The sequence below is a fragment of the Passer domesticus genome, chromosome 3 (genome assembly GCF_036417665.1).
Source record: "Passer domesticus isolate bPasDom1 chromosome 3, bPasDom1.hap1, whole genome shotgun sequence".
Classification (NCBI taxonomy): Eukaryota; Metazoa; Chordata; class Aves; order Passeriformes; family Passeridae; genus Passer; species Passer domesticus.
In genome coordinates, this window is record NC_087476.1 from 26,764,469 (window position 1) to 26,789,714 (window position 25,246).

General features: G+C 36.6%; 1 long non-coding RNA gene across 1 annotated transcript; it reads right to left on the reverse strand.

Moving 5' to 3' along the window:
• On the reverse strand, positions 1-22,936 carry LOC135296213 (uncharacterized). Its single transcript, XR_010358262.1, has 4 exons — positions 21,295-22,936; positions 19,648-19,804; positions 5,529-5,636; positions 1-1,026 (listed from the first exon to the last, which is right to left on the reverse strand). It is a non-coding gene; the product is annotated as an uncharacterized LOC135296213 (long non-coding RNA).
• Between the last annotated feature and the right edge of the window lie 2,310 nt (positions 22,937-25,246).

The following is a 25,246-nucleotide window of genomic DNA, read 5'->3' on the forward strand; positions in this document are numbered from 1 at the left end:
TTTTGAACACAGTGTTGGAAAATACAGCTCATACAATGTGATCAAATCAGTGTTTTACATTTTAAACTGTGTTAAATGGATCCTATTTCACCCCTACTGAGATTGTGGCTGAGAAAAAAATTAGATTTCTCCCCAAGAAAATGCCTGGAATTGTCTGTTTTTCTTAATAATTTATTTCACTACTTAATGTCCTTCAATTTAATAAGCCAGTATCTGTAATAAACTGCATTATTAACATCTGTTTTCACAACACTTTCCCTATGGGGTTCCATGAAGCCCAGCACTATGGCACATAGTTTGTGAAATACAACAGTTTACAGAAAAATTCAAGCACATTAGAGTCAGGGTGGCCAAAATTGATCCTATAATCTGGATTTTGGTGCTGAATGTGCCTGGACCAGAAGTGACTTCTCATGCTACTTAGATTCCCTCACCTGCAAGCAATATTACAGCTGCTGAACACAAACAGGACCCTCATGCCTTATGTACACCAAGTTTGTCCACATTTGGTGCCTTACAGTGTGCAGTAGCCTGGGAGGGAAAACACGAGGGCCCATGTGTCTTCAGCAGTGTTTTCCCAGTTCCCAGTCTGAGTTCTACCACACCCATTTAAGGGACATGGGATAAAAAAGCACAAACAGTATTGGGAATACACATTTCCTCATTTTACATGAGGTTTTGTCTTCCTGGGTCCATGATTTTTTTACAGTCTTTTTGGCATAGTGATCCAACTTCATCTGCACTGTTGATTATCTGCCAGCCTGGTGCTTCCCCAAACTCTGACACAAGGAAGATGTGGGTTCATCACCTCCCAGAACAAGGGTGATGGCCAAGGTCTTGCATTTCTTGGGCAAGTGCTCTAATTCCCCAGCTGCTGAACAATGGCAAGTATTTCTTCAAATGCAACTCAGGGCTGGGAAATTCCAAGGTGGTATTCCTGCCTGCAGTGAGTCCCTCCATGACAAAGTTTCAGTCTCTAAACAGAGTGTAGCGTAAATGACCAAGCTGTGCCCAGTGTTCATCCTGCTGAAAAAAGTTTTTAGATCTTAGGAAAACACAAACTTTTAATCAGAGGTAAAAAGCAGCTCTGGCTCACATAACAAGCACAATGCAAAATTGCCAGAGCTTGACTCCTCAGTGATGGGTCCACTATAGTGGCAAAGTAACAACCTCCCATCTAAGATATTTAGCAACAATATGATGTGGCAACAAATCAAGCGTGGTCTTTTCTGTCCACTGTAACACTGATACAGGTCAAGATGGCATTGGCCTTTTTGGCCACCTGGGCATACACTGGATCATGTTCAGCTGCTGTTGACCAGCACCCCAGGGCTTTTCTGCTGGGCAGCTTTCCAGCTGCTTTGTCCCCAGCCTGCAGTGCTGCCTGGGGTTGTCCTGACACAAGTGCAGGAACCAGTACTTGAGCTGATTGTACCTCATTCTGTTTGTCTTGGTACATTGACCCAGTCTAACCAAATCCTTCTGCAGGTGATAAATCAGATTAAATTTTCATTGGGGAAATGTATGGAAGATTTGATATTTGTCATGATATATTATTCTTTATAAACACAAGTGGAACACAATAAAGACAAATATTCTAATTTTGTATGTAAAAGCATCTGATATGTATTTATACATATCAAGTATTTATATACACTTAAGGAAAAAGGAGGTAAAAACATTCCCCATCTAGCCATCTTAAATTAGGAGTTAGGCTCATACATTTCACCAGAAATACTGAGAAATCTGGAGGATGAGCAATTGGCAGTTAAAATTTACTTAAATCAAATTGCAAGATAACTGTTGTTTAATATTCTACTTCGATGTAGCTCATTTTCTGCTTGACACATCTCTTAAAAGCTGTAAATTCAGAACTCAGTGAGAATCTGAAAGCACAGATTACTCATCACCACCTAATTTGCTAGGGATCACAGGAAAGTACATTTTTATTCCACTATTTTACGCCACATCTGAGGCATACATATTGTAGTTTAGGTCACAAAGTACATGACAGTGAAAAGGTAGCATTACAAATTTAACAAATTATACAGGAGTGATCTTTTCTTAGATGGTTGAAGATATTGTCAGTCCCAGGCTGGTCATCTGTCTGTCTGTCTGTCAGTCACTCTGTAGGAGGCTGTTGGTGCAACCTGTGAGCAATCCCCAGTTGACTTCAGGCAAAAGTGCTTGGACTGGTATCACCTCTGTCATGAACTATTTTGTCAGTCTTGTCTGAAAGTAGATTAGAAATTGAATGCACAAGTGTTTTGGCAGCCAAGTCACAGAGAACTAAATAGCACATTTGGGGCCATTAATGGCTTCAGCTGAGACAGGTTCAGAAGAGACATTCTGAACAGCCTGGTTGATGCCTTTCATGTAATTTGACTTCCTCATCCAAAGAGTCTGAACTTTCTGCAGGCAAAAGATTTGTACTAGAATGTGTTTTGAGTACCTTTCTGCATCTCCCATACCCAAAAGTTTTCTAATTATTTTTTTCTTGGTTTATTAAAGCAAATGGGACCACATGTGGTCATATTCATGGGCTGTGACAGTATATGGTGCAAGGATCTTTCCTTCCAGGAATTAAGCAGTGGTGCAAAGTTGGGGTATCACTTTCTAAGTGACCTGTACACACATGACCCCATCAGGCACAGTGCACTCCAGGGTTTATGGCAGAACAAAGCAGCCAGAGTTACTGACACAGAAATGGATTAGAGAAAAGCAAAACAGTGCTGAAGAAACAGCACTGTTTCTGCTGGTCAAAGAAATTACTTTAGAGCAGCATTCCTCATCATCCAGACCTGAATATTGAACTGCTTTTATAAAAGCTTCTGCCATAGCCACATCCCTGGACAGCATATACTGAGCTCTACAGAACACTGCTTGACTCATTTTATTACACTTTTTTATTACTTTTTTTCCTTTCAGGTGGAAATATATATTTTTTTAATCTAATGTTTCAACATGACAGTATTCGATTATGCAGAGCAAAGAATTAGTCAATAGAAAGTGGCATTTAAGCATTCTGTGAATAAAATATGCCCACTGTTGGCTTCATTTTTCTGCAGGGCTGCATTTTTTTTTTCTTTTTCTGCAGGGCTTCTTTTTCTTTTTCTTTTTCTTTTTCTTTTTCTTTTTCTTTTTCTTTTTCTTTTTCTTTTTCTTTTTCTTTTTCTTTTTTTTTCTTTTTCTTTTTCTTTTTCTTTTTCTTTTTCTTTTTCTTTTTCTTTTTCTTTTTCTTTTTCTTTTTCTTTTTTCTTTTTTTTTCTCAATTCTGGCAAAAATTTCCCCTTGAAATTACCAATTCCAGCTGCCAAGCTGCAAACAGACCTGAAACCTGTGGTGAGATGCATTGGGACACAGCCAACACAGAGAGGTCACCTGGGAGCTGGGGGTGGCCCCAGCATAGGGAGCACCATGAGTAGAACAAAGCCCCGTGGAGCAGGGACCCTCAACAGCCACAGCACGAGATGCACCAGCCCAGAGGCCACCCAGGGTGCTCAGCCAGGAGCACTGGGGTCCATCCAGGACACCAGCCACCTACAGCAGAGGTCTAAGTTCCATCCAGGAGACAGGAACACCTGCTCCACAGCTCAGGCTCAGGAGAAATAAAGGGCAGGGGTCCTGGGGGAAAGGTGGGGGTCCCAGGAAAGGCTCATTGGAGCCATTAAAGTCAACTCATGCTCTCAGGCCCTGACACGTCTCACCATGCAGCAGCAGCAACACTTATTACAAGTCTTTTTTATTGCAGTTTTCTTACAAGTAAAAAAAATTCAGTCCCAGGGCTATACCCATATCAGTGTTATCAAAAATATCTTACAAGTTTGACAGTAGAAAGTTTTATCTGATATTACATTTCATCGATCTTGAAAACCTTCTAAATGATTATTCTATATCTTAGTACTGGATATATCAACACTGGACATAATATCTTATCTTGCCATGTATTAAACTATTATTATCTATCCCTTATAGATGTTTCAGTTAAGGTCTATGCTGCTGGTGCTGTGCAATATAAAATAGAAAGTAATTTTTTTATCTCAGCAGAAGTTCTTTAAACATAGCACAAGGCATTATAATAAATACAGTACATTAAATACAGTTAGTTGTGGGGAAAAAGGGAAAAGAAAAGACAAAGGAAGTCAAATTGTATGTTAACAAAAGGCAGCAAAATGAACCTGCAACATTTTGGTTTAATTATTCAGTTGAGAATCATACCTAGTTGTCAGAAACCCCCTTTGGATGTTTATTTTCAGTGATATTTCTGGAACACTGTTTCAGCTCAGTATAAAATTTAGCTTGCATGATTGTTTTATTTCTTTTCCATGAAAAAATTTTCTAGTAATAAGAATTCCTGGCACTGCATTTAAAAGAAAAATATTTTCTTGATTGCCCTGGGATCTGACCTGGCATTATTAAATGTCCCCACTGCTGACTGGCTAAGGTAGTGTCTTGCAATAATGGAAATTAATGGAAATATACAGGTCTGCTGTTTCTGAAGAGAAGCAGCCAAGAAATGTGAGTTTTACAGGAGCTACTCTGCTCTTCTGAGATGAACTGGGAACACAGATATCTCTGAGATACTCTCAAATTGTACAGATCTGCAAATTTGCGGGAGGAAATATATAATAGTCACAAATCTTTAACATTTACAGAAGATAATATATAAAATATATATTTATATATATTTATTTTATATAATATATGTATTTTTATATACCAGATATATAAATATCTGGTCTGCTAGATACCCTTAATTTGTAAATAGCCTATAGAAAAAGGTAGAAGTAGGGAAAATGGAATCATCCCCAACACAAACGAATGCTAAAAAGAAGTTGTCTAAAGTCAGCCAAAAGGAACTATTTTTTTTTTAAGGCAGTCTGATCTCTTTTTTGGACATTTGGTTCCTTTCTTAAACCAGTAGTTAAGTTCATCTATCCCCAGAGATCAAAAGCTAAGACTTACCCAAAACAAATGAAAACTGAGGACACAAATCTAACCCTTAAATTTTATGCATGAACATTAATTTGATGCCACATTTCTTTTAGCAAGATGGAGGTGCAATCTCATCACTATCCACTGCTTGAGGAAATTCAAGCCCAAATAATTTTGGATTGTACCTTGAGCACCAAACAATGGACTAACTTAATAAAAAGGGTACTTGCCACCATCTTGCTCTAGTTGTCATTGTACACAGAAGAACATAGTGATTTGGCCACAAAATACAAATGCATGAGGGAATATGACAAAGTTGGCATAAGCACTGTTTTGGGCAAACAAGAGAGCAACACCTCTGATACTTTTCCAGAGGCGTTTTACATATATTACCTATGATGCTCTAGTATCAACATTCATCACAGAAGCACTTCAAAATTCAGGTCACTCTTCTCCCAGAGCACAACCTAATTATTACCCTATGGGATAAAGATCTCTATTGTCTTCAGACTTCACGGCTGATGAAATGGTCTTCATTCTCTGAATGCTTTATTTCCAGAAAAGGAATGAGCAGAATAATTTGTTGCTCTTACCACTGTCCACAGTAGGCTGAAAGCAGACTGCAGCAGAGCAGATAGAAATTATCCTTTCCTGAGATTTGCACATCTTTTAGACATAGTGTATCATCAGCCCTACAAAAACTGAAAAGATAACAATTGTTATAAAGAGTAACAATAAAATATTTAATAACGATAAATTCCCTGAAATCTGACATGGAAAAATTCTGACTATTTTTTGTTGGAACCTTTACTTACTTTCTGTTCTTGTGCTTCTATATGTGTTGGCTTTATTCCCACAAGTCACCCACAGGCTAAGTGAGTCTCATCTATCCATCTGTACCTGACTGAAGGGCAGGGAGCACTGCTTCTCACAGCAGGAGGAAAATTCCAGGCAAATTAAGGCTTTTGGACTCTTTAATACCTTTGGCTCTATTGTAGTTACTTTTGGCAGGAGGAGGATAAAGTGTAGTCTAAATCTTGGGATTTACTGAAATAAATATAAGGAGGTCAAAGGAGTAGCTCTACAGAGTCCAGGCCAGCACAGTCATGGATGTCAGATGATATTTAAGAAACCAGGTATCCCTAAAGTCAGCTTGCATACTCCAAAAATATCAGTAACAAGTACAAGGGCAAATGTTACTCAGTTTTAGATGCAAACTATTGCAGACTGACTGCTGAGATGCTTGTGCATGTAACTGGGTTAGAAAATATTCCACTGTAAAAACTTCTGGAATTCTGGATAATTTTCTGAGGGAACAATATATGTGAATACTTACAGATCTCCAAACTTTTTTCCTGGTTTTGCACAGTGAAGCAAAGACACACTTGGCACCTATTTCCTGCAGTTAATGTGCAGAAAACATACATTCACATTTTGTGTCATTTCTCCTTGTTTGTTATCCCATGATCACAAAGGGGATACTTTTATCAATGTGCACCAGTATGTCTACCCCATAAAGTAAAGAGCAATAAAATAAATCAAGAGAGGCCTACAGGAGAAAAAGTATCTCTGTTGGGTAAACACAGTGTCTTGTGGAGCCAAGAATATAAAATACACAAACTGTAGCTCTGGTGCCCAAGAAAATGGGAAGAGGTTAATCAGATTCTCAATCAGACTAGCTTCTCATAAATTTGAAGACCCCTTTTTTAGGGTAGCTTTCTATGAAGCTGATCAATCTTAGGAAACTTCTGTTAATAATCAAGACATATTAGTTGCAGTGATGCACATACTGATATTTATCTCTGGTTACAGTGATATCCAAGTCCTCTAAATTTTTAGTTACTGTAAATCTCTAGACACTTCCTATCTATATCATGATTTTAAAAAGTACATTTCCCATCTTTCATCCTCCCATGTTAATCATCTACAGGGTTGCTCAGCCCACTGAACCATGAACAGGCAATCAGCTGAATACATTGCTTAGAGATACTCAAAAACCAGCTTTCTGCTACTTAAACTTTTCTCCATGACAGATTAGAGTCTTGCTGGTTTCAAGTCAGGACTTTTCAGAAGTGTAAGCATGGCTGAATTCCACCCCCAAGCTAGAACTATAAATTATTTCTATTATAATGAACAATAATTATCTCAATTAATCAGTATTTAATCTCCTCAAAGAATTTATATTTTTCAAGAAATTTTTCAAAAGATTCTGTCACAAAGGCTCTCTTAAAAAAGTTCAGTATCAAGAGAGGAAGAAGGAAATTCCTCTCATGGTAGCTAGTCAAAGAACAATCAGCTAGTACTAGAAAGAAATGGCAGGTTTTTCATAAAGAAGGTGCCAGAAGAGTCCCTCAGGTATCTGTGTTTAGACATATGATATTAAACATATTCTTAAATGATCTGGTTAAGAAAAAAAAAGTGAGGAAAAATCTCCAAATGGAACAAAATTAATTACAAGAATCAGCACTGGAAATAACAAGGACAAATTTCAGAATGGCCCTATATGCTCCTACATATGCATGATAGAGGGGCAAATAAAATTCATCATTCATGAAAGCAAATCCATAACTACCATTGAAGGGGAACAAACCATAAGGTCACAAACTTAAACTTATAAATACTAGACTTCAAATGATCATGAGGAAGGTGATTCTGGAAGAAGATCTTATGTAAAGTTCTCTGAAAATGTATTTTCAATGTTAAGACATGATCAAAGCCAAAAATAGAATATCAAGAACTATTATGAAACCAGTAAAGAATCAAATGGAAACAAGGTACTGTGATCCTACCCCAAAGAGCCACAGTAAAATCAGAAAATAAATGTAATTGGAGATTTGGAATTAAATAAACTAAAATTCATGGCAAAAAATGGGGAAATTGGAGATAACTATGAAAGAAAAAAAAAAAAAGAAATTCGAGAGAAGTATACAGAAACTGTTAAAGGCATAGAGAGGGTGAATAGGGAATAACTATTTATTATTTCCCATAACATAAAGACAAGGTGGAACACAATGAAATTACCAGACAGCTGGTTCAGAACAAAAGGAAGTATCTTTTCATGTGACACATGATAAAACTGTAATACTCATTGCTATAGAAGGTTGTGGATGCCAGAAATATAAACAGGCTCAAAAAGAAATTAGACAAAATTAATGGATGAATTAATGTAAGATCTCCATTCTGAAAGCCCCAAAGTCAGACTGGTCAAACTTATAACCATGGGAAAAACTAAGTACGCCCTTGTCTTTCTCAAAATATCTACTAGTAGCCACTGTCAGAGACAGATCAGTAAGATAAATAGATCTAACAAAGTTGTTCTTATACTTCAACACAAGAATTCAACTCTTGTTTTGTTAGATGTATGAACTTCATTCATATTCTAAAACAGATTTTTTTTTAAACTCATGGTTAGACTTTTTATTAGTGGCTAGATAGAGATTGGATGGTGGTTGCAAGCTAGTGATGAAATCACTAGTTTGATGTTGTCTCAACTCTGGAACTGAGTAGAAGCTTTTGTCATTTGATGGCTGATTTGTATGATAGGGTCAGTCTGATTCCCAGAAATGAGATGGTTTTTGGATGGAATCATACTCACAATAAAACTCTGAATGAAAAGCCCATGAGTTCAGTATACTTCAGCCCTCTTCGTTAGCAGGGCACGTGGATTGGGGTACATCACAAGGCCTGCACTCACAACCTTGTGTGTAAGGTTGGCACTGGCAATCTTTTATGCAAGATCTTAGGATGAGCTTCTGTAACCCCTTTGTAATGTAACAGAAGAGTAATTTTCCAAAAATTATTGATACTATTCAGGATTATTCCCTGCACCTAATCAGTTCTCATGCCTGGAGCCCTTGTCTAATTTTAAGTAGTGTAGGGAATGAAAATTTCAGACAATTTCTCCTTTCCATGGAAGAGCTCCAATCTAGAGCATAGCAAGTGACAAGATAGGTATTAGTGGAGGGAATATGAGTGGAGCCCATATTAGCAGACTTCATTACTTTGAGTGATGAGGCTGAACTGGAGTTTTGCCTATTCTTTTAGTATGTGATTTCCTAAGATAAGAAGGCATTGTGCTGTTGAATAGCTAAGGGAAGGTGATAGCCAAGGCAGGAAAAGGAAAAAGAAATGGAATTCTTTCACAGCTTTATTACTAATGCTTAGTTTACAGGATGCCTCCTAAACAATGTGAAGAGCTTAGAAACTATTGAAAACCAATCATAGAATCACAGAATATTAGATAGAAGAGACCCACAAGGATCACTGAGTCCAACTCCCGGCCCTGGAGAGCACCATCCCCAAGACTCACACCTTGTGCCTCAGAGTATTGTCCAAACACTTCCTGAACTCTGTCAGGCTGGTGCTGTGACCACTGCCCTGGGGAGCTGCTCCAGTGCCCAACCACCCCCTGGGTGAAGAACCTTTTTCTAGTATCTGACTTAAATTTTTCCTGACACAACTTCAAGCCATTCCCTTGGGTCCTGTCAGAGGTCACCACCTTCGGATGTTCTCTAATAGTTAACAATTTTCTTATACTGCAGCAACCAAAACTGCACACAGTACTCAAGGTGAGGCCACATAACTAGTCCAGAAAAGAGTACTACTGAGACTTCTTGCTAATAATCAACAATTTATTTTGTCCATGCTGCGTAACTCCTTTTTATTTTTCTGCATTGTTTTCATTTTCTCATTGTTTCAAGGAGAAAGTGTGCTTTCTCCTTGGCTATTGTGAGAAATCTAAGTATGGCAATAATTATTTTGTGGAATATAATTGTTTTTCATCAATGTTGTTCAATAGTCTTGCTTGAAAGACAGGCAGATTGCAGGACATGGATTCTGAGGTGTATTTTGCTCTGTAGAAACCATCACTAGCTATTCAGATACCACAGATGATAAACCAGATAGAGACACAGAAGGGATGTTAGATAGATCAAGTTTAGATGGTTTCAACACTGAAATCCATACCTACAAGATTCCAAGAGAACAGAATAAATAAGACTGTTTAAAAATAGTTTAGAAAAATTTTGTTGGGAGGAGACAATCTCTTGATTCTTGTTAAATTCCAGATAGTCTGAGACGTGACTAGGATCCTTTCTGCCAGTTTGTGCTTACTGCACAGCATCGTTGTAATTTAGGCACCAGATCGCTGCAAGTTTGGCATCAATGTCAAATTTTTACTTACTGCTGAAATGGGGCTATGAAATCTGAGGTCCAGAAGAATAGACAGCAGTGGGAGGATGGCAGGAACTGCTTGCACAGACATGGCATGGGGGTTGGATTTCATGGTGATCAGCATTTGAAAGACAGCAGCAAGCAGCTAATCGTCGATAAATGACTGCATTCATCAGTTCCACAGGGCAAATTCTAAGCTAATGATACTTAATTTCAATAGCCTGCTACACAATCAGACAGACTACAAATTAAATCTTTTAAAATTACAGCTTTCTTACAACAAAAGCAAACAAATAAATGAGAGAAAATAATGTTTTCATTTGTAATGTTTGCACATTGATAGATTTCTGAGGTTTAGATTGACACAAATGCCACTTAACACTTCTGCACTCAAAGAAATAGATTGATTTAGCTGAAATATTGTAAGAGGTTTTCACTCCAGCTATCCATTTCTGTCCTCTCAGGAGATAACTGCTTACTTTGCACAAAGTTGCAAGACCAGCATACCACTAAATGTCTTGAACATATTTTCTTAATTCATTTGTTTTACTAGTTTTGCTATTACTTGTTACTTAGAACTGAAGTGCATCTGCAAAAGGTGTTAATTTTGTTATGCAAATTTTTGGTAGGCTGATGTATCTATAAAATAGGAAATAACATATTTCAATCCTATTTCTTATTCTCTCTAACGATATGAACACATCACTTTCCATTACACTTTTGTCTTGAACCTTCCCCATTGGTCTGAAATAAGCTTGTTCATCAGTTTTGTATTTCTATCCTGCTGTATCTTCTATGTCTTGAGAGGCACAGAAATGAATCATTTAATATTGTATATACTCACAGAGGTGTTTCTGCTTGTACTGTGGCTACACTTTGTCTTTGCCATGTAATGATTGCTTGTGCAAACTCTTTGAAACCCAGTTCCTAAGCAAAGAAGTAAGGCAAGTATGCTGCCTCTCATTTTTTTCCTGTTAGGTTTTTAACACTGAGTTTTTTTGCAATAATAACCTGTTGGGAATGTCAGAGTTTATTAGACATTAAATACTTCATTGGCAAAGCTGGTCTACAGCAAATATTTTGATAATCTGCTAATAAATGCATTCTGATAAATGTAACCTTACATCCTGAGTAGATAGTAAACAAGAAATAACTGCACATTGGTGTCTTTCAGATGCTGATACCTCACCTGAAACATCTTCCTCTAAACAAGGGACTACTTGCCTAGGGACTACTGGATCAGGCAAACCACAACAGTTGCCTGAGAGCAGAATAGCATAAGTTCTGAGATACAGGGCCAGTCTAATGGAATTACACACTTCTGTGGATACCTTTTATCTGCATCTCTTGTGAGGTATTAAAGCTGTATTCAGGCTACTAACTCAGTGCTCTTAAGTTTGACACCATGAGTGCAGAGGAGGATTAAATGAATGTTTGAAGCTGTTACTGACTTATGCTGTTTGCTTCACACTTTCTTTGAAGGACAACCATGGACACCTCATGATGTCAGCAAAGAAAGGGCATTTAAAGGTTTGCAGCAAATCAAATCAAATCTTCCAGATTATATGAAAATGCCTTCATTCTTTCTGGGGATGGTGGCCTTGTTTCTGGGTTTTTTTAACAGCTTTTCTGAAGAGCGCACAACCATCCTCTAATGTGTAAGGCTATTTACTACAGCTGAAACCAAGGAAAATTAACTTCAGTGTCAATAGGGAACTCTACAGCTAGCTCAGGTGAGCAGTACTGTTGTTTCTCCTCCATGAGTATGCAAGGGTCTCAATCTATATGTGCTTTAGCTTCTAACTTTTTTCCAATTTATGGGCACACAACGGGGCTCTGGGTGTTCTGCAAACAGGGACATCTTATGGGTTGGATTTAAAATCTATTCTGCCTCAAGAGATATAATTATGAAGTGATCACTATGATCCTACCCCAGGTCCCATTTTGCCTCTGGAACTGTGTCCTATCCACACAAAGACCACATATATCACGTATATCAATGTCCTTGTCACATTACAGCCACTCAATGACTGATTTCACAGATTGAACATAGTCTTTCCTTCATGTGCAGGTACCAAGCTTGTTCAAACAGTCACTTGACCTATCCTATCATCTCTGTAAATTTTCCTCCCCAGCAGAATCAGTTAATCTCCAGGGAATAATAACCCCCTCCTTGCAGAAGGACATCTAGCTGAAAGAAACCTATTACCAATCATAGTAGTACACTTTGCAAAACTTTGCTTTTCCAGTGACACCATATTCCAGATGATACTATTTCTTGCCTGGATGCTTGCCTGTCCTCGCAATATCATATTTTGATACACTATTAGACAAATGGATCTAGTCTTCTCTTGGATTAAGCAAATGGGTGTTTTCTTACCCTTACCAGGCCACTTGCCTCCCTTGCTGTGCTACGGTTCACCATGGCCTTAGGTACTCCAGGATACCAAGGAGAAAGACACACCTAAGCTCACAGCAGAGCATGGCAGGAAATGAAATCAATTTTCCCATACCTAACAGAGGCTCAGGTAAAAAATTTCTAGCAGTCACTCTTTCTTCCTTAGCATGTGATACATGGGAATGTCACTATCCTCATTTAAAACTTCTGCATCAACTCACAGTCATTCCAGTATAACTAACACCCATTTTTCTCTTTAAAAACTCAGAAATTGAGTGGAATGAGAATGGGACCAACACAGATGGTGATGAATGTCTCAGCCAGACAGTAGGTCTGGACTGCACACTTTCCTTTCTCTAAGTGTCCCACTGAGCTCAGAACAGATTCAGAGGCTGGTACTTACCTGCAAAAGCCCTTCCAGGGCAATGTTTATGTTCTCACTCCAGCCCAGGTGGGAAGTCAGACAGAAGCAGTCGCTGCATCTGGTAGACTCAGCTTCCAGGGCAGCTGCCTCTTGGGGCAGCAGCTGAGCTCTGAAGCAAAAAGCATATGAGACATGCTGGATATCACAGATTTGTGGAAAGTGAATAGAAGATTAGTGTGTTGGTTTTGACTGGGACACAGTTAGACACAAGACAAGAATGATCACACGAAATACACAAGATAAACTAGCACAAAATCATAATACATGATTTTTCCAATGCAAGCAGGGAGCCTTCATGACCTGACCTTGCAAGCACATATTGAAATGGGTCCTAATCTGCTCTACCAGATAATCTGGCTCTGCACAATAAAGTATAACTGTTCTTATCATTAAACTTCATATCTATGTCTAAAATCAAATAAATCCTATGTTCTCAAACCTTTTTTATAAATTCATGTTCAAATTACACCTGATAGAAAACACAGACTGCTTTGTGTTAATGGAACACAAGATTAATTTTTATTACCACTTCCTGAAAAGTATAATCTGAGAAAGAGCTTTTGCTTTTACATCTATTTTCATACACCAATTTGAGAGTTTTCCCCTGACTAACAAACTGTGTTGAGTAACAAACTGTGCTGCCCAGAGAGGTGGGCAACACAGTATTCAGAGCCCCATCCAGTCTTCTCTTGAATACTTCCCCATCCCTGGAAATGTTCAAGGGCAGATTGGACAAGGCTCTGAGCAACCTGACCTAGCTGAAAATGTCTCTTCAGGGGGTGAGACTAGATGGCCTTGAAAGGCCCCTTCAAACTAAAACTATTCTATGATTCCATAAGAAACAATAAAGCAAGAGCTAAAACAATGTCTCGTGTTGATGGCAAAGGACAAAACTGACAGCAACCAAACTGAGAATGACTGAGGAATGTGGTTTTGCCAAGATCAGAAGGTCTGTGGTTGATAACAGAAGAATGGCAATAAAGATAACATCTTGTTGTATATATCATTCCTGTTATTCTAAAAGCAAGGCAGTCGGTAAGCTTAAGATAGCTCAAATAAGGAAACATACAATGGGCAACCCATTGTCTAAGAATTATGAAAAGAGAAATTAAATTCTGAAACAGAAGAATCACCCTGAAATAATGTTTGATTTTGAAATGGTAGTGAGAAGCAGTCCAAAGAACCCATTTGATATCACCAGTAAGTAAGAAAGGAAAAGAAGTAGTGAGGAAACAACAACTGTATCTGTCCCCATTGCTATAAACCACAGATGATCCTTGCCAGACCACTTAGACAAACACATTTGTGCTTTTATGTGGGTATGAGTACTCACTCATAAAAAATCTAGGGCTGACTGAAAATCTAGGGTTGACTGAAATCAGGGGGTTTAAATAATTTTCTCTAAGTTCTCACAAGTAGTTTTCTCCATAAATTTCCTACAAAGCTGAAGAGAAAAAGGATGTGACCATACTATGACATCAAACACCTAAATTTAACTGTTACAGGTATCTATGCTGTGGAACTGTTTTATTTGCTAGTAAGGCCATAGCCTTAATGTCTGCTCTGAGGTGAACTAAATTGCTCTTTTGACTCCAACTGTGTTGATTACACTTCCATTGACAATAATGGGGCCATAGGCATGTCTATATGCATCTAAACATGAAAAATCTAAGTGGAAGGATCTTAATATCTAGCCCAGTATCACTGTTTTGTTCTAGATGTCATCTTTCTTTGCATGTGTCTCTAAATCACAATTTAGCAATTTTTTTTTTATTAATGTCTCTCTATTTTACAGTGTAGACAACATTTTTTATGTGACCAGTTGGTATTTTTTACTACTTTGTTCAAGTAACAGCATGAAATATCCTTAATTTATGCTAAAATTATGTATTTCTTGAATTCATGTTTCATTTTGTGCAGTTGAATTTTTTCACACTTTTAAAAATTGACATATTCATAACTGCTCTAGTTCTTTGGTGTTATTTATGCTTAATACAAGAAGGTTAACGTTGCCTGGGTTAATACTTCCTGAAGGATTAACAATGTACAGATTATGTAAGGTGAAATTCAGCGTATCTGGAGCAATTATTTGCTGTTTAGCTCACATAAATTTTCCATTTTTCAGAGATAACATGCCATGGAAAAATGTTCAGGTATTTCCATTGAAATAGAATGGATTGCATTTAACTTTTTATAGTGAGAGTAAACACCTGTTCTTCAAAGTCCTGACAACAATGATATCTGAAATCTTTTGTTTAGGCACATAGCAACATTCATATTTAATGATAAAGTAAATTCATCCGCATTTGGCTGCTGATAGTTTAAGCGCTGAATTAAATACTTCCTTTTTCACAAGAATGTGATTAAATCTTTTCTTTCTTTCATGCCACTCTTGCTTGTAAGCTCACTATGACTATACAGTTGTGAGAGTACACGTAGAAATCAAACTTTGGGGTTTTATTAGCCAGTTTTTGCTGTACCTATGCTGTACCTTAACTTACATTTCTATGTTTCTTTGTGTGTGGTGTTTATTGTACAGTCCAAAATCTCATATAATTCAGTATGCAGATAAATTCTAACAAGTCTTGTAGCTTGCAAAATGTTGTTTTTTGAATCTTATTTACCCATCTTAAACAATAGTTGATTTTAGAATAAATCCAAAATCACAGAATGGGCCAAGTCAGAAGGGACCACAGTGGATCATCAGGTCCAGCCTCCCTGGTCTAGAAGGGTCATCCTAGAGCAGATGTCAGAGAATTGCATCCAAATAGACCCTGTGCCAACCCTTGGGGACCTGCCATTCAGCCAGTTTTCAAGTTCTGATAATTCTTCTTGCTGTTACACACAAGTACCCTTCAAAACTTCATTTTGATTGTATTTATGTTTGCCTTGATCTGGTCACTACAGAGAGCTTCAGGAAGAACAATCTGCTTTGCTCCCTCACAGTGGCTGTGGTATGAAGCCAAGGAAAGAATACTGCACTTGCAGTGCAGGAGGAATGGGAGTGCTTCCTCCTGAAGAGGCATCCCCTTTCATCCCTTTAACTGGAGCTGGAACCTGTGGAGTTTTCCAAAAAGCTTGGCATCCTTCCATCCACACACCTTTGACAAAGCTGAACATGGATACAGATGTGAGCAACCTAATCTGGTTAAAGGTGTCCCTGCTCACTGAAGAAGGGTTGGAACCAGGCGACTTTTCGAGGTCCCCTCTAACCCCAACTATTCTATGTTTCTACACCTTCTTTGCTGATTATAGTGCTATAGTGTTGGGTATTTCTGCACAATTTTAGTAAAGATTTATATATTTTCATTTACACCATGAAGCAGATGTCTAAGTACAAGGGAAATGCATGCTAGAGGTGATAAAGAAAGAGTTCTCCTAGTCCACGTATATTCTGACCATGATATAATGCACACATGAATTTTGATAATAATTGTTTTTTCATGTTTGTCAGGAGAGGCATGATGTAAAAAACATCTATGGAAAATGAAAGAGGAGTGGCAGAACATGAAACTCTTTTCTTTCTTGATTGCAGTAACAGATTTGGCTTAACCCGTTGCCATTTAATTTTGCCAAAAATGCCAAAAGTCACTACGTAAATTACCCTCAAGAAGAATTGTCCTAGGCCTAAAGTTTGAAGTGATTCTTTTCCTGTTTTGATACATATCTGCCTACTGTGATTTTGAAATAGATGATTTTTTTTTCATATGTAGCTTTTATCCATAAACTGATTTTACTGGTTTGTACCATTTTGCCAAGCTCAAAGTCTTTATTTTTCAAATTTAAAAATATAAAATATATACTAAAACTGAAATCTAAGCCTAACTCCCTTATAACCCACTTTAAAACTGCTCTGTTGTCTTTTATTTTTCAACAAATAAATAATTATTTGATAATCTGAAACTGTTCAAATGTGTCTTTTTCTCTCCTAAACCTAGCCCATATTCTGTTGATTAAGGTGGTCTCACAGAAAAGGGGAAAATTGCCTCAGATCCTGATATATTAAAATGAAATTTATTTTTTTTTACCTCCCACATAAGTGGAAAAAAACCCCAACATTGCTTTTGTGAGGAAATTAAAATATCCACTACCACACACTGTAAAAGTCTTTCTATCATTCATTGGAAATGGTATAAAAGCATCCTCTAAATTGGTCCCCAAAAAAAAGACAGCTGAAAAGATGCCTGGTTTGGCAATCCTGCAGGAGATAGTTTTCAGTGTAGGTGAAAGCTATGCAGTGTTGTCCAGTTATCCAGTCCCTGCAAGGGGCAGAAGCGGGTCAGTGGCAGAAGTTCACACAGTACATGAATTGCAGGATTATGTCTCTGCAAAGCTGAAGAAGTTGTTTTACCTGAGTGAAAGATTTTTACATTAAGTACTTTTTGGTATTAGACATTACTGCCTCATTTAATGGAGAGAGCCATTATCTGCCCACCTTGCAGGGACTGTGGGGAAAATTCATGCCTTAAAAGTTGCAAGGTTCTGAGTTCAACACATAAATAATGGCTTGCCTCACTTTCTAGGATAACACACTGTGTTCAGGACCTATGAGAGATGCTGAGTCTAAACAGATGGACAATGCAAAATAAGAAGCTGGAAAATTTACAGATGGCACAGAAATATTCTGAGGAATCAAGCCAACATTTTCAAGTTTAAATTCTCAGAAACCATGCACACAGTGAAAGAAGCACCTTTGAAGGAAGCCGCTCAGAAGTGTTAATTCCACCAATGCAGACTGCCCCTGATTATTTATTTCAGATTTAAATTTAGTTTTAGGACTTAAGTGAGTATTCAAGCTTGAAAATGTTTGCCTGTTGCTCATTAATGCTTCCAACTAGGAGTAAGGTGGGTCAAGCAAGTCATGCCATGACTATGAGTCAATCAGCCTGACTCCCAGGTATCAAGATCATTTTCATTATCTAAAGAAGAATTAGAGCATCCAGCACTTGTTACTCATGGGCATCAACTCGTCATTTTGGACAAAAGTTTGTTCCAGGAAAATAGCAAACATGACAGTCTGTGTTGATGTAGAAAACACTTTACTGCAAGATTCTCTTTCCCTTCTTTTAGTTTTCTTATTTTGCTATATTTAGTTTATCTTTTCAATTTTTCTCATTCTATTTTTTATCTCATTTAACCTCCTCCTAAAATTGTATTTCCAAATGAGTCTCCTATTTCTCTAATCCTCACTCAGTAACTCCTACAATGGTGTAAATAAGGCTTTGGAATCAGTGTACTAAAATTCTTCTGTGATTGACAAGTGAATGGATAAAGTGCATTCAGATTTCTGAAGGTGGTATTTCCTACCTCTGACTGACAGAATGAGTTCAGGACAGATGATTTTAACTTCCTCTCATTTTTTTTTCTTCTTTTAACCTAGCCCAGATCTTTATTTTTATTCAGTGCCTTACAGGACTAAAATTTCTCATTTCTCTTCTTTTCCTCCTCCTGTTCTCTTTCCCAGTGATGTCTTCAAAACCTTATCTTTCAGCTTTCCTTTTTTTAGTTCTTTAAGAAAAATATCAATTTAACTTACACTATTTCTTTATGGTTTTTATTAATATTTAAGAAACAAAGCACTCTGATGGTGCAAGGAAGGACTTTTTAAAGTTGAATACAGTCATACAATTTTAAAAATTGATGACAGAGAATCATACAGTATTTCACTTAGTTTATGGAGTTCAAAAAATAATGTTATGCATTTTAGAACATGTATCAAAGCATCTGGTTATATATGTACACAATGAATAGACATAGAGCCATATGGAAGGATGGGCAGGTATGTGTGTCTGTGGATATATATTATAATTTCAAAAACAAGACTATGAATATGAAATGGAAGTCTGTCATAAAAACAGATAAAGGCCCCAAATGACTGAACTCTTACTTTCCAAAAAGCAGCTGGCTTATGATTAATTTCTGTATTTATTCCAATAAAATAGAGTGGTTATTAATTTCTACCCATAAATTAATGCCTTTGAGTCGTCTTTTTCTGCACAGGTCATATGGCAGCACTTTTTTTTTTTTTTTGAAAAGAAGATAAAAGTATAAAAATCAAGAAAATGTCAATGTCTTACCAAATTTGGAACAGTTTTGCTATTGCTAAGGGTAAATTCCATGTACTTTCAGCAGAATTTGTCCTGCAGAGTTACGGATTCAGTCCCAGTATTTCCAGTGTCTCACCATGACAGACAGAGAACAGTGCACTTGTAAATAAAGCCATCTAATTAAACCCAAGACATTTCTTAAATCATAGCATATTTGAAGAACAATTAATTTTCTATGCCAAAGCATTATGAACACATGATCTTTGAAATTTATTCCCGAAGTAAATTTGGAGACAGACAATCATATCTTTTTGTGGAAAGAACAAATTTTTTCTAAATGTTGTATCTTCTATTTTAAAGCCTTTGACAGTATGTTTAGAATAACTACATGTCAGACAGTTATTTAAAGGAGAATGAGAAATTAGCAGTGTGTAATTCAGAAAGGAACCAGAATACCACTGAGTTTGGAAATCCAGAGAAGAAAACCCCTCTTCCCAGCCAAGCTTTGCCTCATTCATGATTGCTACACAGCAGCAGTACTCCTTCTCCCGGGCAGTAAAAGAGATTTTTATGGAACAGTTGGTTGAACAGGCATTTTCACCTTACCCTAAGTTACAATGAAGAAAGAAGAGTTTATTTGAAGAAAGAAGAGTTTATTTGAAACTACTCACAGAGCAGTTTGAAAAACTTCCCATGTTGTTTTTCTCAATCCTCTGTGGGTCTTGGGCAAGCAAATTGGAGGATGGCTTTAGAAAATGCCAGTATAGCTCGGACAGAACATGCATTCTCTTGATGGAAGAATCCCAAGAGGAGCAGCAGAGCTGACATCTGAAACACATAGGTTATGAAACAACACTTCAGGGAGTGTAACAGAAGTGGATTTCACAGCCATGCCTCAGCTAATAAAGATGAAGTGCAGTACCTACTGTACTTAGTAACTCTACTGGAAAGTTAGTTATTGAGATCATATGGAAAACAATCCCATTTGCTGACAGCTTTTCAGATCACTTTCATTTTCATGCAGAGTGAAAAGAAAGTAGATTTTTTTTCCCCCAATTAAATTCTGTTGAAACAACCCTTTAAATTTCAAGAACTCAAGTGTGATCACTAGTAATAATTAGAGAGCCCTGCCAGAAATTCATCATACTATTAAATTCTGCTGAAGATTTATGAAAATCGACACGTCTGAGAAGTATTTCAGCCATAGTAAACTGGATATTTGAACACCTTTTCATTTTAATGAAATTAGTTCTTGTTATAATGTAGAAAAATAATGTAAATGCTACCACTCCTCTCCAGCAACAATGCAACCGCTTCAGTAACATGGATCCTATTTTGCAACTTCTCTAAGAAATTAGTTTAAAGGAATGGGAGACAAACGCAAAGGACAACCAGAGATATTCTGTGATACTCATTCTTCATGGGTTAATTCAGATCTCTTGTTTTCAGAAATTATAAATTTTTTTTATTTGACATTATTTTTATTATTTGCTATCATATTTGCACTGATGTTCTTTTGCAGAAATTAAAGTATTTTGGACTTGTACTGATGTAATTTGAGGCAGAGTGAAGTCCTAGAATTAGAGGGAGGGCAAGTAGCTGAGATAGCCATAGCCAATACTTTCCAGTAGAAGTTGGATCAGATAACTTTAACTTGCCAGTTAAAATGTGTTTAAACAAATGTGTTTAGGATGACAGTTTCCATACTAAAAATCTGCCTGAGTCTGAAAGCTTTTAGAAAAAATAGCAATAATACTTTGGTTATTTGCAAGAAGGAAATAAGGAAATCCAGATGGTTTTCTAAATAATAATAATAATAATAATAATAATAATAATAATAATAATAATAATAGTAATAATCTGAGGTATTTTCTTGCCAATATTTTAGCCCAATCTCACACTTCCTGTCTTTCTCTCTTCCTTTATGACAGGCTGAACCTGTCCTTGTGAAATACCATCTTAAATGGCCACATTATAAACTTTAAAGTCCCACTGACACATACCCAGAGAGACTTGCGAAAGAGAAGTCAAAATCCTTAGAAATTCCATACTCACTGAACACATTTAAGCTATACAAGACTTGTAGTGATGAGTAACCTGTTCCTATATCATATTCACAAAGTGAATGATTTAACACAAGTACACATTTAGATTTTTTTTTTTTTTTTCATTTTCCTGGCTGTCTCAGCTGTTCTGCCTGGGACAAGAAGTGAAAACTGCAACCATATAACCTGTTTTTTTTAAGTATTAAGCACTCACACTGTAACACTTGTTAGAGGAACCTCTGCTCTAGACATATGGCTTACTAAAAATACTACCTTATTTGAAAAATGAGGCCTCAGTCTTCTTGGTTAGATACATGAAATTAATGGATCCTTTTGACCTTAACCTCTCCATATTTCAGCTTCCTTCACATCAGATAAGGGTAAAATATTCCATCATTTCACATGGCATAAAGTAATAAATCAATGCATTTTGTGGTGCTTCCAGATGCAAGTGATACATCTCATAGAAAAATCTGTGAGAAAGGCAATGATTCAGAGAAGAATTTCAATAGTATGCACTGTCAGCTGTAATGAATTAGGTAATATTTTAAATATGTGCTTCTGTGTCATAATACATAAGCATTGTGATGCCAAATAAAGACTGTAGATGCATTTTTCATTTTGGCACTTACAACCTTTTCAGTGCTTGGTTTCTCAACCTTACTCACATTTTTATGCTTGTGCATATGCCTGTAGTTTTTAGAACAGTGGATTTTGCTTCTGCAGCACGATAAGTCTGTAGTTAATGACAAGTTCTACAGACTCTGGATAGAAAAGGACTTATTTCTGAGTGCCAAAATTGTTTTTCCTTGTAATTGTTATTAATCACTCCTGAGAGTACTTTACATTTACAGTTTTTCTCACTGTATGACCTGCCTTGCATGTTTGCAACTCCTGTGTGAGCTAAAGAGACACTGAAGAGATAATGTCCCTTACTGTTCTGCAACATAGTCTTTCAGCTGCTGACCATCAGGAAAAATAAATTATCAATACAGTAATGGAGAAGGGATTCACTCTCACTACAGGCTATGAAATCACATAAATGAACAGCAGAACACATAACAATTTATCATTTCTTGCCATTTCACCTCTAAAGGACATTTTTACTGCACAATTTGTTTTAGCATCACTTGACTTTGAAGGTTAGAAATTTTTGTCTGTCCTACATGGCCTCAGACTTTATAGCATTTTTAACTGTTGCCAGCTAAAATCAGCCATATAAGTATGTCCTTGATGGTAAATCCAGAGACGTGAATGGAGTTAGGAATGTGAATGGAATGTATTTTCAACTTTCTTTTGCCAATGGCTTACTTGTACAAGGGCTTAATTAATTAGGAATAGATTAACCTCGTAAGAAAGTGCCATATTTACAAAAACAGTGTCTAAGGAAAGTCACAGCTTGATGCTTCAACTAGAATTGGAATACACTAGAAACTGCAGTATTCAATATCTTAGAGTTGATAGAAAACTACATATTCATTTCAATACCAGAGCTAAAGCCAACACAGAAAAAGACCAAAAGTAATAGATGCTGTGGCAAATTTTGCAGGAAGAACTGTTGTTTTATTTGTATGCTGTTCAAGCAGGCAGATTTCTAGAAACAGCCTTTTAAAAAGTGCATAGCCAAAAAGACTGAGTCTCAACATAATGACAGCAAGTAGGTCACCAAGAAAACAGCAACACAACAAAAATAAAACAGAAATAATCCCAAAGAGGAAACCTACACACAAAAAAACCCCCAAAACCAAACAAACAAAATAAAAAAACCTCACTCAGGGATCTAGCTGAAACAATCATTTAAATCCTAATGAAAAAGAAAAAACAGGTTAGACAAAATAATTTCTCTAAGAGAGGTCAGTATAAATCCAGATCAACAAAGATTAAAATAGAAACAGGAGAAGTTCACCATAGCAAATCACTTTTACAAAGCAAAAGTCCTTTATCTCAGTGTTAAATGAGAGACAAATTAAAAGCATGCAGAGAAAATAATATAAAAGAATAACTGCAACCTTTGGTGCAATGCATGAAAGTTAAGCCTGGAAAACTATCCATATTTTAGCAAATGTAAAGATCAAACATGCGAAGAGAAGATAAACTTTTGATGAAACCTGTATGTTAGAAATATCCCAAAACCCCAGACAGAAACAGAGTCCTGTGTACAGAGAAACTATTCTAAGCAATGCAGTAAAAGCAAGATACAGATAGAACTTGTTTTATTCATTTTAACTTTTCCACAACAAAAATGATGGGGTTTTTCAATAGATTTACTTTCCTGCTGCAAATTTATCCATAATAAAGGTTACACAAATTATGGGTGTTATGATAGCATGCAAATACATGTGTAGTAGGCATTAATTAGACATAGTAAGCTTCTCAGGAACAAATAAAACGCCACAACAAAAGAACAGCTTTTAAACATTATACCCTAAACTTGCAAGAAGTTCAAATTCATTTGACTGTGGACTGCATTGTGGTTCCCATGTTACATCAATAATGGCAATGTTTTAAACTTTACTACAAAATGCATAGAAACCAATTGTGCTACAGCTAGAAGAGAGTTTGCATCACACATTGCATCTAAAATGCTTCATCAGAATTCCCAAAAGACAAAAGGAACTTTAAAAACACATTGAAAGATAACAGGACCATGCCATCAGCATTGTTCTCCATAAATTCCCTGTAAATACCATCCAGACAAATGTGCTGTTGCAGGTCTGACTTGATCACATGTCTAATCTGCCTGAACTTTTCCAAATCTTCCTCCAGAGATACAAATGGTTTTATTTTGTTAGAATATTATCCAAAAACTGTTTCCCCTTTAATTTTTTCTATTTGATATCTAAATAAGATAATGATCATGATTCCATCAAGTAAGCATAAAAATGTTTGCAACTCTAAATAGCTGCCATCTTGTGACTTCAGTTACTGAGAAAGTCCCTTAATATGGCACAGAATTAACAGAAGGCATGTAAGTGATAACCAATGTAAACAGCACTGGACCAACTCAGCTCATGGCATAACAAATACTTGTAGGATGTACCTCTAACATGAACTTCAGAAACAGACTCCTTAAGAGGTTTCTGCCCCATTCTTCTCCTTTTTTTAATAATAATTTTCTATTTACATCCTACTGACTTAAATTCCAAGGTCCTGTCTGACTAAGCTCTGACCTCAGGAGAAAACCTCTACTGCACAAAGTTTCCATTGAGTCTTCAAAATTAATTCAGGGACATAGCATAGATAGTCTACTCTTTCAGCTACTCAATGATTTATTAAAATTATGCTGGTCTTAAAATATATCAGTATTTTCTTCTCCCTCAGCATACAAATGATTCAGCCTTATCTAGGGGCATGGAGACCTTACTTAGGAGTAAGGATGAGGAATACAACACATATACAAGCACTGGTATGTGAAAGATAACTTTAAGCTAACTTGGGCAAGTTCACCAGCTGTCAGTACTTCACTATCCCAAAGGCCAGTACTAAGAATTTAATTTGATTATGGACATTGAGTTGAAAGAGAAGTTACAGTTGGATTCTAGGCTTTTCCAGCCACTAACAAAAGTTTAGGAGGTCTTTGCTACAGATTGCTCACCTACATTAACATTTAAGCAGGTAGAGAATATAAATACATGCAAAAAATTGCTGAGCTTTTAGAATACGCTCTGTGTTTGTAGCTTTAGAATGTTAAATAACTGATTTGATTTCCTTTTACCAAAGAAGAAAGAAAGTTTGCTTCAACATGGCATTTTTACACACATTAACAGTTATTTCTTCTAGTAAAATCTCATAGATTAAAAAAATTCTCAATAAGGAAGTTTCTAACTTTCTAGTTAATCTAGCCTATTCCTCTATTAATGAAATATTAGCAATGTTAAAAAAGAAAATATTTTTTTAAATATGTATTGAAACAAAACCAGCTCTCTGTGAATATCAACATTTGTTCATTTCTATAATTTACTTACAATTAGCAGATGGCAAAATCATTGGGTTGTTTTGTAATTATATGAGAGTACAAGTTTACTTAATCCTCATGGATATCAAAAAGGATATTTACCCACTTTTTTTTTTAACTTCATGTTTTTATGCTACTTTTCCATTAGTTCTCTTGACAATCTGCACAGCTGAATTGAGTCTCTCTTTGCCTTTCTCATCTCAGGTCTCCAAATCACTAGACAGTGACAAAAGGTGCTTGTCAACTATTAACAGGGAGTTGTCTGCACTT